Consider the following 15,000-nt stretch of genomic DNA (forward strand, 5'->3'; position numbering starts at 1 on the left):
CTGGAGTCCAAATTACGGGATGTGGAGGAGAAACAGAGAGGTGGCAGGCCCTTCCCTGATCGCAACAGTAAGCTCACCCGTCAGTTTATGAGAGGCCTCACCGAGGAAGATGTGTACATGAGGATAGCGCCCATGACACCCCGTTTCAGCAGTTTCCGAGAGCTGCAAGCTGAGCTCCGCAACCTGGCACGAGAAAGCAAAACATTTCAGCCCCAGAACAGAGCCAAGAAGGTGGTAAACCAAGTTCATGTTATGCCAGAGGAAAGTGAAAATGTGGGAAACAGCCAAAGTACTCAATTGTCTGAGCTGACAGAGATGATACAGAGGCTGGCTCGCAATCAGGAGGACCAGATGGTTAAGTTGTCTCATCTTGAGCTAAGACTAGCATCACCAGCCCCCGCCCCTCACCACTGGACACCACCCCTTACCCCAGCAGCCCAACCAGCGCCGTTGAGAGCAACCCCACGCCCAAACTTCGTCTGTCACCGGTGTGGTAAGCCTAACCACACCGCTCGAGTTTGTCGAGCTGTGCTTCCCCCTCTCAGCCCCGCTGGGGCACCCCAACCCACCACCCCTGTGGAGAAGCCCACACCCCAATCTGCCCAGACTTTAAACGCATGAAGCCTGTGGTCGCCGGGGCAACCATGGGCCTCCAGCAAGAGCCCCACTCAACATCAAGAAGCGACACTGGAGACCACGGCACGCCAATAGTCGGGCCTAAAAATGAGGGGGAGGTAATAGTTAATGGTGTGAAGTGCAAGGCCCTCATTGACTCGGGCTCTCAGATAACCAGTGTCACCCACAGCTTCTGGCGGAGCCACCCTGCTCTAAAGGGGATGCGGTTAAAGCCATCCAAGTTCTCCATCGAAGGTGCAGCAGGCCAGGCAGTTCCTCACCATGGTGTCGTGCACATTGACCTGAATGTTCTTGGGAAAGAACATAAAGCCGTGCCTACTTTTGTTGTCCCTGACTCTGACTACCGCTCTTCAGTCCCTCTTCTTGTCGGCACCAATGTCATTCGGGCCTCCCGCAGCCACCTCCAAGCGTCCTATGGCCAGCAGTTCCTACACCTGATGAAAGAGAAGCACCCGGAGTGGTACACAGCGTTGCTGAAGGTGGAGAGCGCTGAGCAAAGCGAGACGCATGAGTGGATAGGGCCTGCTGTGTACACCGGCCGCAAAGTGCGTATACCTGCAGGGAAAGAGATGGATTTGAGGTGCAAGATTCAAGCTGGGCCCCGAAGAAAGTCATACACTGCCCTGATCGAGAGCCAGGCCTCAGTTCGTCTTCCCCAAGACCTCCTAGTTGCCAAAGTCCTTGCCGATGTGCAGAGAGGGTGTGCTCCCGTCAGAGTCATGAATCTCTCCCAGCGCGCCATAACTATCAAGCCCCATACTCACCTGGCAAATGCAGTCCTGGTAAGAAGCGTGTTGGAGTTCCCTGAGAACGATCGGTGTGCAGCTGGCAATGGAGGGGTATGTCTTAGTCTGGGCCAGGTGGTGACGCGCTGTGGAGTGGATGTTAGCGGAGCAGCGGTGGAGAATGAAGACCAGCGCACCTGCCTCCAAGAGCTGCTGGACAAGAATGCAGATGTGTTTTCTCAGCATTCCCTGGACTATGGTCACACCACAACCATCCAGCATGAGATTCCACTGGTGGACCCCAGGCCCTTTCGACTGCCGTACCGGAAGATACCCCCATCTCAGTTCCAAGACGTGCGCCAGATGCTGACGGATATGGAGGTAGCAGGGGTCATCCGTCCCAGTAAAAGCCCATATGCCTCCCCAGTGGTGGTCGTGACCAAGAAGGATGGGTCGTTGAGGCTGTGTATTGATTACAGGAGGCTCAATTCCTGCAGCACCAGGGATGCGTTCCCCCTGCCCAGGATTGAGGAGGCCCTGGAGTCATTGGGGCAAGCTAAGTACTTTTCCACACTAGACCTTACGTCCGGGTACTGGCAGGTGGAAGATGCAGAACATGATAAGCACAAGACCGCATTCAGCACTCCCATGGGTCTTTTTGAGGCTAATAGAATGCCGTTTGGCCTCCAAAACGCTCCCTCCACCTTCCAAAGGCTGATGACCTGCTGCTTCGGTGACTTGAACTTCACACAGCTGCTCATTTACTTAGATGATTTGATCATTTTTTCCTCTTCCTTTGATGAACATCTAGAAAGACTGCAAAGGGTCTTCGACAGACTTAGACAGCAAGGCCTGAAGCTTAAGCCCTCAAAGTGCCAGTTTGTTCGGGAGGAAGTGAACTACCTTGGCCACCTGGTGTCGGCACACGGCATCAGGACAGACCCAGAGAAGATCAGCAGGGTGAAGGATTGGCCCGCGACCAACCGATCGAAAAGAAGTACTCCAGTTTCTAGGGTTTGCTGGCTACTACAGACGGTACGTGAAGTCTTACTCCAGTCTGGCTGCTCCCTTGTACCGCCTCACCTCAGGAGACCCCAGAATGAAGAGGAGAGGGGCCAAGAAAAGTTCCTGCCCCGACAAACCATTCCTGTGGACCGCTGACTGTGAGGAGGCTTTCCAGGCACTGAAAGAGAAGCTGACCAACGCGCCAGTGCTGGGCTATCCGGACTACAGCCTACCGTTCTTGCTACAGACTGACGCATCTAGAGAGGGGCTCGGTGCTGTGCTTGCACAGATCCAGGGTGGAAAAGAAAGAGTCATCGCGTATGCCAGCAGAGGCTTGACCCCTCCTGAGACGAGGTATCCCGCACACAAGCTGGAGTTCCTCGCCCTTAAGTGGGCAGTCACAGACAAGTTCCATGACCACCTCTATGGGCGCAAGTTCTCCGTTCTCACTGACAACAATCCTCTAAAGTATGTCATGTCCACAGCCAAGCTGGATGCCACCGGCCAGAGATGGGTCTCTCACCTGTCCATCTATGACTTTGACATCCAGTACAGGAGGGGACAAGACAATTCCAATGCTGACGCCCTCTCACGCTTGTCCCACCAAGAAGTCATGGAGATCCTGCAGACCTGTCCTCAGCGAGTGACCCGCAGTGAACGGAGGCGAGATGAGTCAAAAGTCACCCCGGAAGTGGAGGAGCCTTCGGTGGAGACCGCCGCTGTGACAGAGGAGCGAGAGAACCGTCAGCTACCAGAGTCAAGTGAGCCATATCCACAGGGAGAGAGCAGTCAGCTGCCAGAGTCAAGTGAGCCATATGCAGAGGTGGGAATGGAGGTTCTACCCGCCATGACAACGCAAGAGGTCCGAGCAGCTCAAAGAGAAGACCCAGTCATCGGCCCAGTCCTACACTTTAAATCCCGAAACCGGAAACCAAGCCGTGGTGAAAGGATGGAGGTGTGCGCAAGTGGACGCCTTCTCTTAAAAGAGTGGAGGAGGTTAGTGGTACGCAACGGTATCATGTACCGCCGGGTCCGGGACTGCCATAGAGAAGTGGAACAGCTAGTACTTCCAGAGAGGCTGCAGGAAGCTGTTAAGACTGCCCTTCATGACGACTCAGGACACTTGGGATTCGAAAGAACACAGAAGATGATATGGGAGAGATTCTACTGGCCGAGAATGTTCCAAGAAGTGAAAGCCTGGTGTGAAAAGTGCATGCGGTGCTGCCTGAGGAAGACCCCCACAGCCAATGTCAAGGCGCCCCTGGTCAGTATCCACACAAGTGCCCCCATGGAACTAGTCTGTGTTGACTTTTTGACACTTGAGAAGTCTAAAGGTGGCCTGGAAAATGTTCTCGTTGTCACTGACCATTTTTCCCGGTACGCGCAGGCCTACCCCACCAAAGACCAAAAGGCAGGCACCGTGGCTAAAGTACTGTGGAAAAACTTCCTCTGCCGGTTCGGTTTCCCAGCAAAGCTGCATGCAGACCAGGGGCGCAACTTTGAAAGCGCCATTGTGAAGGAATTGTGCAAGTGTACTGGCATCACTAAAACACATACAACACCTTACCATCATCAGGGCAATGGGACCACTGAAAGGTTCAACCGCACCCTTATGAACATGCTTGGAACATTAGAACCTCACCTGAAGCCCCGTTGGCACGAACATCTGGATGCCATGACCCATGCATATAACTGCTCACAACACACGACTCCACAGGGTATAGCCCGTACTACCTGATGTTTGGTAGACATCCAAGACTGCCTGTTGACCTGCTCTTTAAGTCCTCGCCTGTTAATCAGCCCTGCGAGTACAGTGACTATGTCCAGACACTACATGATTCCCTGACACAGGCCTATGCCCTGGCCAACCAGACATCCCAGCATGCCAAGGAGCAACAGAAAAGGTACTATGACCGAAAAGCCAAGAGTGAAGACTTTGACCCTGGGGACAGAGTCTTAGTCAAAGTTTGCCATGTGGAGGGGAGGCAGAAGTTGGGAGACCGGTGGGAGTCACGCCCATACCTTGTTGTGAAGAAGCAACCCAACTTACCTGTCTACGTAGTGCGCCCTGAGAGTGGAGGTCCTGAGAGAGTTCTTCACAGAAACCTCCTTACCCAGTGCATGTTCCTCCCGGTGGACCGAAGCAGCAGAGTGACCTTGGAGGAGGGCCAATCAGACAGTGAGCCATGTGGGACCGACAGGGAAGAGGAAATGGAGAATGGCAGTATGGAAGAAGTAGAAGCTGGTGTGACCACTGAGACAGACGAGGAGGAACAGCTCAGTGAAGAGCAGGGCAATGTGGAAGCACGGGCAGATACCCCAGTGACCAGTGAGGCCACCTCCCCTGAAACAGCCAACACCCCAAGGAGGTACCCAAGAAGGAGTCGACGCCCCCCCCTGAAACTGTCGTACCAGTCTCATGTCGTGGAAACTGAGAGTGACCAAGAGAAGATAGAGAGAGGAAGAAAATTGTGGCAAAAAGCCAAAGCTAAAAGAGCAGCTGGATACACCTAGGACAGTTTAGTGCAAACCCCTAGATGAAGAATATCCCCATGTACACCTACCTTATATCCTTACACTTTATGCTACATGCATCACACACCACACCTCACCTCACACCACACACTTGTTTCCTATTTTAAAATTCTTTTTTTTTGTTTGTTTGTCTAAACCCCTTTGAGTACGCCTATGCTGCATGTAGGTTTGGTTGAATCTGATGTCGAGGACGCCATCTCTTAAAGAAGGGGTGGATGTAAGGTACTGAGTAAGTGTATGTTGGTGTTAAAGCTGCGCCACTAGGTGTCGCTGTTTGACAATGTTTCGCTAGGAGTTTTATATTTTGGAATCGCCTTTTGGCCCTTCTGTTTTCCCGTAGGGTTGACACTTGTTTGTAGTTCGTTCGCCATTTCCCTTAGTCTTGTCAATCAACCCTATAGGTAAGCAACAAACTTTTTCCTCAGATCTAAAGTATGAAATACGTGAAATATGAACCATTGAAAGTTCGTTTTGTTGAGCTACTTTATATGTTGGAATATTAAGCTCTTAGAAGCTGAGTGATTTGTGAATGTAGCGCTTGTATTTTTTTGTATTTTTAACGATCCAGTATGAATGAAAATGAATGCTAACGTCAATGGGAGTTTGTATGAAAATGTGTTAGCATCTTACAGTAATGTGTTTTTAACGTTTGAAAACTGATGCGAGTCTTGTCAATCAACCCTATAGATCCTGTTAACCCTCTTGAATTCATCATTAAAACCAACCCATCGATCCCGAACCCCTTCCGTGTCCGTCTGAGTGTTTTCCCCAACCGACTGTGCCTCCTGTCCGCCACCACTAACAACAGTAACACAACGCAGAGGGCGAGCAGAGGTGCCAGAGCCGGCAGGCGAACGCGGGAGTGCGCTTCAAAGGGTTACATATTGGCGAGCTGAGCTGGATTTACATGTCACTCTTGGTGGAGGCAACTTTGTCTCCGCGCTGCGCGCGTCGCCAAACTTCGGAGCCGCCGCCTCGCCATTAATTTCGTATAACCTGTCACCTCGTCGGCCGTTATCCCTTACTCATATAACCTGACTTTCAATTAATCACTTGGCTTCAGAAGTCACTCATATGAAAGCTACAACCCTCCTGAATGATAATGTATTTTCAAAAACAAATTTCATGCACCAAAGAAAGATTGACCCTTTATTGAACACAGACAGGGCAGATTTTCACAAGACATAAGTTTTGTCGCCTATCGAACATAATGTGAAAATGAGCAGATAAGTCACTTCAAAACACTTCAAATACGCAGATCGGGTGTCATACTTAATCACTGAATCACTCTCACCTCTAGCCTGGAAAACCAGCGCCAACTGCTGGTCGGCAAATCCATTTAGGCTGGTTTATCAGGCTATCTCACCTCTCCAGAAAATCAACTTTGGCCTTAGGTGTATGTTTAGGGTCATTGTAATCATGGAAAGCAACACAATGAAAATCAATGGAGTTCAATGGGAGATGGTGACATATTCGCTATTTGTAGAGCTATACATGTTTAACTTCATGATTTGCCTCTCACCAATAGAAAAGTCATGAAGTTACTGACAGGTATATTCTACACAGTCATGTTGGAGGAGGATGCTCCAAACTGATAAAGTGATGGCACTTTATGTATGTGTGTGTGCGTGTGCGCGTGTGTGTGCGTGTGTGTGTGTATGTATGTATGTAGGCCTATGTATGTATGTATGTATTGTATGCATGTGTATGAGTGTTGTGTGTATGTGGCAGCTACAGTATGTCCAAGAGAAATTTCCTTTGGGGCCAATGAAAAGAATATTGAATTGAAACTGTTCCCACAACTTTGAGAGCATCAAATTGTCCAAAATGTTTTGTACCAAAATGAGGATGTCGCGCAACCTAGTTTCTCCTGGAGGGAACTAACATGGAATCATGGTATCATGGCTAAGTTATATTTTACATTTTACATAAGAATTAAGGCCCCAATTGCAAAAGAAAAAAAGAAAAGAAAAGTGGTTTCCTTAAAGGGAAGTCTGTTTTGTGAGGTAACATTTCTTGCCGCAGTGCTCCAGTAAGGACATGGCATAGGCATATGTTTTGCAAGTTTGAGTTTTCTGTCCACAGACTAGAAGTGGTCAACATTAGGGCTGTAACGGTATTGTTTCAAACTCAGAAATCATGACACACAGTCACAATTAGGGGTATAAATCACAGCCTTCATGACGATACGATATGATATCGATTTCTTAAATCAGGGATTCGATTTTTTTCCGATACTTAAGAATTCCCCACGATACGATGCGATTCGGTTCGATTTGATTTTTTTCAATTACTTTTCCACTACTATTGTGTTATGGAGCTAGGGCATTGCACAGGGGCCAGCGATTCGATTCTTTTCGATTCTTAAGAATGCCCCACGATACGATGCGATTCCATTAAATTGCCTGCCGATACTTCCGATACATCGATACATTTCGATTTTATTTACATCCCTAGTCACAATACTGTATCGCAATGCAATACAGACAAATACATAGCGTAGTTTACATACTGTGAGGCATTGAAGCAGGTTAGTTTAGCCTGCTGTGTGCCTGTGTGAGGCATTCAAGTGATTTGGTTCTGTGTGGGCTACTGTGTGCCGCAGTGTGCCCTGTCACAATACTAATGATAATGATCAAATCAACAACAACAATAACTGTATCCTATTAATGTGCCCAGTCACAATAATATCGGGACTTTCCCAGTTGGACTGGCTTTCACTTTCTCTCTCTGAGTCTGACTCTCTCTCTCTCTCTCTCTCTCTCTCTCTCTCTCTCTCTCTCTCTCTCTCTCTCTCTCTCTCTCTCTCTGGCATTAATGGCACAGAGTGCACTCTATCATCTTCTCTCTCTCTCTCTCTCTCTCTCTCTCTCTCTCTCTCTCTCTCTCTCTCTCTCTCTCTCTCTCTCTCTCTCTCTCTCAGCAGTAAGCTGGTTGCCCCTCAACAGCCTGGGATGACTGCCTTTCACTTTCCATCCCCCTTTCTCTTTCTCTTTCCCTTTCTCTTTCTCCTTGCCATAAGGGAATGTAGCCCAGTCATCCTCCTCGTGTCCATGCTGGGTGCGTCAAGGTGAGAACGAAGTCTGTGCTGTGCGCAGGCGCAGTGCAGCTCAACCTGGCATCTCTCGTCTCGAGCGCTCAGTAGTCAGCTGTTGCCAAACGGCAGCCACTTCCGCAGGGCGCGCTCAAACTTGCTCAGCGCGCACTGAAACTTGTGTAGCGCACTCCCTCTGCGCGTGTTTTTATTCATCTTGCTTTCGGTTGAACTCGTCGTCTTCAAATGAATGGAATAGTACAATAGTTCAATAATAGGCCTACAGCAGTTCTTTTAACCTGGAAAAGTTGGAATGTTACTTTCGTGAAGGTCTCAACAGCAACGCAAAGCTGTGGAGGCTACAGGTCTCGTGGGGGAGCCGACCGGTGGTTACGGGGATGTCGCCGGGCTGAGGAGACGAGAGGAGCATGCGCGCCGTCCTGGGGCTGCTCTGGGCGGCTATCCTCCTGGCTCGGAGCCGAGGTAAGTTATTTAGCTGTGTCCTGTGTGTGTGTGTGTGTGTGTGTGTGTGTGTGTGTGTGTGTGTGTGTGTGTGTGTGTGTGTGTGTGTGTGTGTGTGTCTGTGTGTGTGTGTGTGTGTGTGTGTGTGTGTGTGTGTGTGTGTGTGTGTTGTAGTAGTAGTAGTAGTTGTCATCTCTCTCTCTCTCTCTCTCTCTCTCCTCTCTCTCTCTCTCTCTCTCTCTCTCTCTCTCTCTCTCTCTCTCTCTCTCCCCGCGCTCAGGTAGGCTATGTGGGTGGAACGACATCAGCTGTCTAGCTATTTAGGCAAGAAATCGCCTATAAAATGTTATAAAAGTTAAAAGCGCCACATGTCTAAATTAACGGAGAAGACTATCTGGATTACAGTTCAACAGGAAATACATTATTTCCGCTACTTGGCGCCCACTTCGCTTCACGTCAATCAATCTCTGACTTGAGACAGTCTGCTCTGGCTGCGGTTGAAGCCTTCTTTGTAAAGAGTGAGGTCGGCTGAGGACATGACTGCCCCTGTCGTGCCGAAAAGCGAGTCCCTGCCAGAACACGACTGCCCTCATAGAAACCAATTACATTTTTTGAGAGAAAATTATAGCATTTTTTCAGAATGACATAATTTCTGAACTAAACATTACTCGTCCTCCATTTAATATGATCTATATGAAACTTCAAAAAGGATTCTTTTATGGAAATAATACTGAAATTGTAACCGGCTATTTGTAATACTTCCAGAAGGAATGTAGATGCTTTATTGATAGGCTTTCCATCTTAAATTAATTGTGTCGGATTTGTCGGCAAAAATGGGTAAAAAAAATATCTGAAAAATAATTGATTTCCATTGGTTTGAATGAGGGCAGTCTTGTTCTGGCAGGGACTGGCTTTTCGGCACGACACCCCCACCAGTGACACTTCACAGTCTACACCGTCAACATTACAACACCATGGATTCAAATCAAACAGAAAGGGGCACACCTCGCACCTTTTATTTTTTGTATTATTATTTTTTGGTGCACAAAAAACAGTTTTATACAATGCGCGCCCATTTCTGATTGATTTGAAGCGTTTTATTTTGGGCCAGGACCTTCAAGTTAACCAAGAAACTCTGAGAGAAGTAGGCCTAGGTTACAGTAAATTTTGCATCGATAATTTAACACTTAGAGAGTAAGATCAACACCATGGGTGTTATTTTTTTACTCTCTGAGTGTTGAATTAACACCAAAATATCTGCTGTGTACCTGCTATAGGCCTAACTGATGTATCATTCAGGACTAGCCTATTGATCCAGAGGGAAAGTAAGGCATCAAGTAGCATAGCTGCAGTTCCCAACCTTTTTTGGCATGGGACCCCAGTTTGACATCCCTAATTTCTGGGGACCCCATGCACATTTCTTTGAGGATTGATCAGTTGAAAGACTGCAGTGACATGGCTGTGAATTAAATAACACGTGTTATATGGCTGTGAATTAAATAACACGTGTTATATGGCTGTGAACATGTTCATATTCTCCATTTTCTCTCTGTGGTTGTTCTTTGTATCTGGTGGGATGGTGCAGCAGGCATTCTTATTAGAGTCTCTCTGTGTGTGTGTGTGTGTGTGTGTGTGTGTGTGTGTGTGTGTGTGTGTGTGTGTGTGTGTGTGTGTGTGTGTGTGTGTGTGTGTGTGTGTGTGTGTGTGAATTCTCTCTCATGCTCTCTCTCTCCCCTCCATGTGCGTGTGTGTAATAATAATAATTTGCTTATTCCAGCACTATTTGGATCTGTAATGCTGCCCTACTGATGATACCTAAATACAAGTATTAAACTGTGTGTGTGTGTGTGTGTGTGTGTGTGTGTGTGTGTGTGTGTGTGTGTGTAGTGAGTGTGTGTCTCCAGGCTCCGTCTGCTCTGCGTATGGAGGCGATCAACACGCGATACACACTCCACTGGGACTGGCCTGACGACACACACACACACCTCACCCCCTGCTACACCGTGCAGTACCTCTTGTGAGTAGTGTGTGTGTGTGTGTGTGTGTGTGTGTGTGTGTGTGTGTGTGTGTGTGTGTGTGTGTGTGTGTGTGTGTGTGTGTGTGTGTGTGTGTGAGGGATGACCCGGGGTCCATTTGGCCGGCGGATTGTTGGTAATTTTTTGACGACACACACACACACCTCACCTCCTGCTACACCGTGCAGAACCTCTTGTGAGTAAAGTGTGTGTGTGTGTGTATTGGGGAGGCTAGGTGGCTGGTTCGTTTAGGTATGAGGAGTTTTCCAAGATGGGGCATCGGTTAGAATGCCAGGTAGAGGAATGATGAGGAGACGATGGGATTTGGTCAATAGCTCAGGTTTATATTCTCATGTATTTATCCCTAGGTTAACACACAATCTGAAAGGGAAAAGGAAACAAGAGAAAGTACAAATAAGAATAAGGCACTATAAAATACAAAAAGGGATCTGCAATTACTTTAACAGATAAGTGCCTCAGCTACAATTCTTAACCAATACAATATGCACAGGCGATTTCTCATAGAAAAGACAGCACAGGCATGCAGCAGACATTACACAGTCTCTGGTGCCACCTAGTGGCTGAAATCGGTAGCGCAATTAGAACGAGTGCACGTGATATTAATCTCACGAGGACAAAGGGAAACTTTCACTCGAAATATTCTCGAACAACATCGTGGCAAATAAGTGCTAAACACTTGTAACATGTAACTTAGAAACATGTAGGAATTATATTCAACACGTTAGGTACATTAGAAAACGTAGGCAACACAATACCTCCAGATAAAGTCCTGACTAACTTAGCATAGGTGTGACGGAGGTCATCTTGCACCTGTTCACCCCCCTCAGGGGTCGAACGTGCGACCTCGTCAACTACAACGGTTCAGCTATGGAAGACACAGTACGATACCGCTGGGCCAAGAGACTAGTCTCTCGGCCCAACGGCACGAGACTGTATGAAGCTATCGGAGGGAGGTTTTTACCAACGTTCCACGCCAACTCTGTGCTAGTTAGCCTCCGTTACACATGAAATAGGCCTACAAACGGCTTCACAGGCAAGTAGGTAGAAACAGAAATACTCGCAAAATCAGCAGCATGACTTAAGTTTCATCAGCGACTGTGCAGAAATACACAATGAAGGCTCAAAAACTACGACTGACTTCACTTAAAAGGTAGGCTTTATAAACTTAAACTCAGAGCCTGTCAGGCATGGACAGCGCGTGTCTATAAAAGGCAGGTGAAGTAGGAAACGACTAAGAGCAGATCAGGGTAATACCGGAAGTTAAAGCAAACATATGCAATAAAAGTCCCGTCCTTTTCAACAGTGTGTGTATGTGTGTGTCACATTGTGTGAGGGCCATTTTTCTGGCGGACTGTTGATGATTTTGACCCTTTAGGTAAGGGTATCTGTCCTCATGCTGCTAGTACAGGGTCAAAGACGTGCAAAATGAAATTTTCATTCAGTGTAACGGATACCTTCTGCTGACTGTAAGGGTAAAACAACATGATTTTTAAATTGTTTCAAGTGAATGGATAATTTCATGAATTCACTGGAAAAAATAAAAAAAATAAAACGAGTCATGTTTTTTAGTTACAGTCAGCAGAAGGTATCGGTTACACTGAATGACAATTTAATTTGGCATGTCTTTGACCCTACAACAAACCTCTCAGAGTCAAATTAAAATATTTATTTTGGCTGTTTGGGGTGAACATAACTGATGTTGGTTGACTAATGGTACATGCACACCAAGATGTTCGCGTTCACATAACGTCTCCGTGACCAGCGCGAGTCCAAGAGGTTCGCCTTTCACACTGCACAGTCAGCGTCCACGTTCTATCCGCGGGCAACAGCCATTCATTTTCAATGCGCGCTCCTGTGTGCAAGGCATGATCTGTTTTCATGTATTCGAACCGTTTCGGACTGATAACGAACACGTGAAGTGGACGTGAAGTGGACGTTAAGTGGACGTCCGCGCCATTGGTGTGTATGCACCGTAAAATTGTTGCTTAAAGGTACACTGTGCAGGAAATGGTCAAAAAAGGTACTGCAACTATGCTGCTCATTGAAACTGGGCTGCTAGACAGGTCATCAGCTGGGAAAATTAGGCCTTTCGTCCTACCGCACTTTTCTCTGTGGATTACTGACCAGAAGCCCTATTGGAAGAAATTAAAACATGGGGCCACGTCAATGTTTGCTCAGAATTCAATATGGCCGCCATTTTCCAAAATGACTTGTTTTCATGCATTATTACATTGTACTATAAGGTGATAATCATGAACGATGAACTACTTTCAGCACTATTCTGTCCTATTTCCTTATATACATGTTTACAAAGGTTGACTAAACTAAAAGAAATGAACATAAAGATGGCCACCTTGCGATATCCAAATGAAAGTGCTGAAAATGATGATTGAAATGCACATACAGAGTCTATGGCTGCGAAAATTAGGCCTATTGTCCTGTCAGGGTTTTCACAGTGGATTAGAGATCAGAAGGCCTATTGAAAAAGATGAAAACTTGGGGCCATCTATGTGCTCCAAAATTCAGAATGTTCTCTGTTTTTCAGAATGGCAGACTTTCACACATTTTTCTCAATACTGTAAGGCCATAATTACCAATAAAGATGACCTATTTTTCAGTTAAATTGTCCCATCTCCTTACAGAAGTGAGTATAAAGGTTGTCTAGAAAAAGGCATGAATATATATACAGGGGGTGGACAAAATAACTGAGACACCTGTCATTTTAGTGTCATTTTAGTGTCCTTTAGTTCCTCTTGCATCCACAATTAATCCTGTTGGATGTGGTTCACCCTTCTTGGTGGTTTGCAGACATTACCTTGGATACTGTGGCTCTTGATACATCACAAAGACTTGCTGTCTCGGTCAAAGATGCAACAGTTACACAGAATTTCTCCTTTTTGAACTCTGACATGTCACCCATAATGTTGTGTGCATTGCAAAATTTTGAGCAAAACTGTGCTCTTACGCTGCTAATTGAACCTTCACACTTCACTTTACTGGTGCAATGTGCCATTAATGAAGATTGGCCAACAGGCTGGTCCACTTGAGCCATTAAACTTCCAACACTAAAATGATAGGTGTCTCAGTTATTTTGTCCACCCCCTGTATGTTGCTACTTTGAAGTATCCAAAGAAATGTTTGAATTTCACAAACACAGTGGACTGCTTGAAAAAGGCATATTGTCCTGCCAAACTGTGTGTGTGTGTGTGTGTGTGTGTGTGTGTGTGTGTGTGCGCGCGCGCGTGCGTTTGTATGTGTGTGTACGTGTGCCTGAGTGCGCTTTTCTCAAGTGTCTGTGGCCAGTGTGCTTCTTTACACACACTGACATAGACACAGTAGACCGGGTGTGTGTGTGTGTTGGGGGGGGGGGGGGGGGGTGGTAGGTGGGAGCGAATGATGTGGAGGAGCGGGGGGATGAATGAGGGGGTGAGTGGGGATAGGGGGGCAGAGTGGGGTTGGGGGGGAATGAGCCGGGGTTAGATTAGGAGATGGGGGGAAGAATAGTGTGTGTGGGGGGGGGGGGGGGGGTGTAGGGGGTTCGGGGGGTGGGGTGGGCAGAATAATGTGTATGTGTGGGGGGGGGTAAGTTGAGTCGTGGGGGGGTAAGGGTTGACCTGCCAAACGTTTCACATTGGGTGGGGGGTAGGCGAGTATTTTGTGGGGGTGTGGGGGAAGAATGAGTCAGGNGTGTTGAGCGTGGGGGCAGAATACTGGGGGGTGAGCGAGGGGTGAAGGGGCAGAGTAGCATGGGAAGGATGAGTGAGGGGGTTGGGGGGCAGAATAGTGTGTGGGGGGATGAGTGAGGGGGTGGAGGAGGCAGAGTAGTGTGTGGGGGAAAGACACTGTAGAGCAGGGGAAAGATGAGCGGGGGATACGTGCGCGCACACACGCACGCACACTCACCCTTGCTTTATGCAAAAAATGTAGGCCTGAAAAACTTTTGGTCAGAAATCTAATGTGAAAAGTTTGGCAGATCAATAGCCTTTTTTCAGCAGTCAACTGTGTAATGCAATCATTTTCTGACAACAATCCTTAGGATATTGTCTATAGGAAATTTACATCTTTCTGTTGCCAACCTTTGTACTCACGTCTGTAGATAGATTTCACTGAAAATAGGTTATCTTTATTGATAATGGCCTAACAGTATTGAGAAAAATGTATGAAAGTCTGCCATTCTGAAAAACAGAGAATTGAATTTTGAATTTTGGAGCACATTTGAGATGGCAACCAGCTGGTGAATCTTTTTCAATAGGCCTTCTGGTCTGTAATCCACTGTGAAAACCCTGACAGGACAATAGGCCTAATTTTCGCAGCCATAGACTCTGTGCATTTCAATCATTATTTTCAGCACTTTCCTTTGGATATTGCAAGGTGGCCAACTTTATTTTCATTTCTTTTAGTTTAGTCAACCTTTGTAAACATGTATGTAAGGAAATAGGACAGAATAGTGCTGAAAGTAGTTCATCGTTCATGATTATCACCTTATAGTACAATGTAATAATGCATGAAAACAAGTCATTTTGGAAAATGGCAGCCATATTGAATTCTGAGCAAAAATTGACGTGGC

General features: G+C 47.0%; 1 long non-coding RNA gene across 1 annotated transcript in view; it reads left to right on the top strand.

Annotated features, from left to right (window-relative positions):
• The first annotated feature begins 8,118 nt into the window (after positions 1–8,118).
• LOC134444423 (uncharacterized) overlaps positions 8,119–15,000 on the top strand; it is an 8,209-nt gene continuing 1,327 nt past the window's right edge. The window contains exons 1-2 of the long non-coding RNA XR_010033970.1: positions 8,119–8,418; positions 10,285–10,414. This is a non-coding gene — a long non-coding RNA (uncharacterized LOC134444423). The remainder of the gene's footprint in view (positions 8,419–10,284; positions 10,415–15,000) is intronic.

This window comes from Engraulis encrasicolus, unplaced genomic scaffold, assembly GCF_034702125.1.
Source record: "Engraulis encrasicolus isolate BLACKSEA-1 unplaced genomic scaffold, IST_EnEncr_1.0 scaffold_55_np1212, whole genome shotgun sequence".
Taxonomy (NCBI): domain Eukaryota; kingdom Metazoa; phylum Chordata; class Actinopteri; order Clupeiformes; family Engraulidae; genus Engraulis; species Engraulis encrasicolus.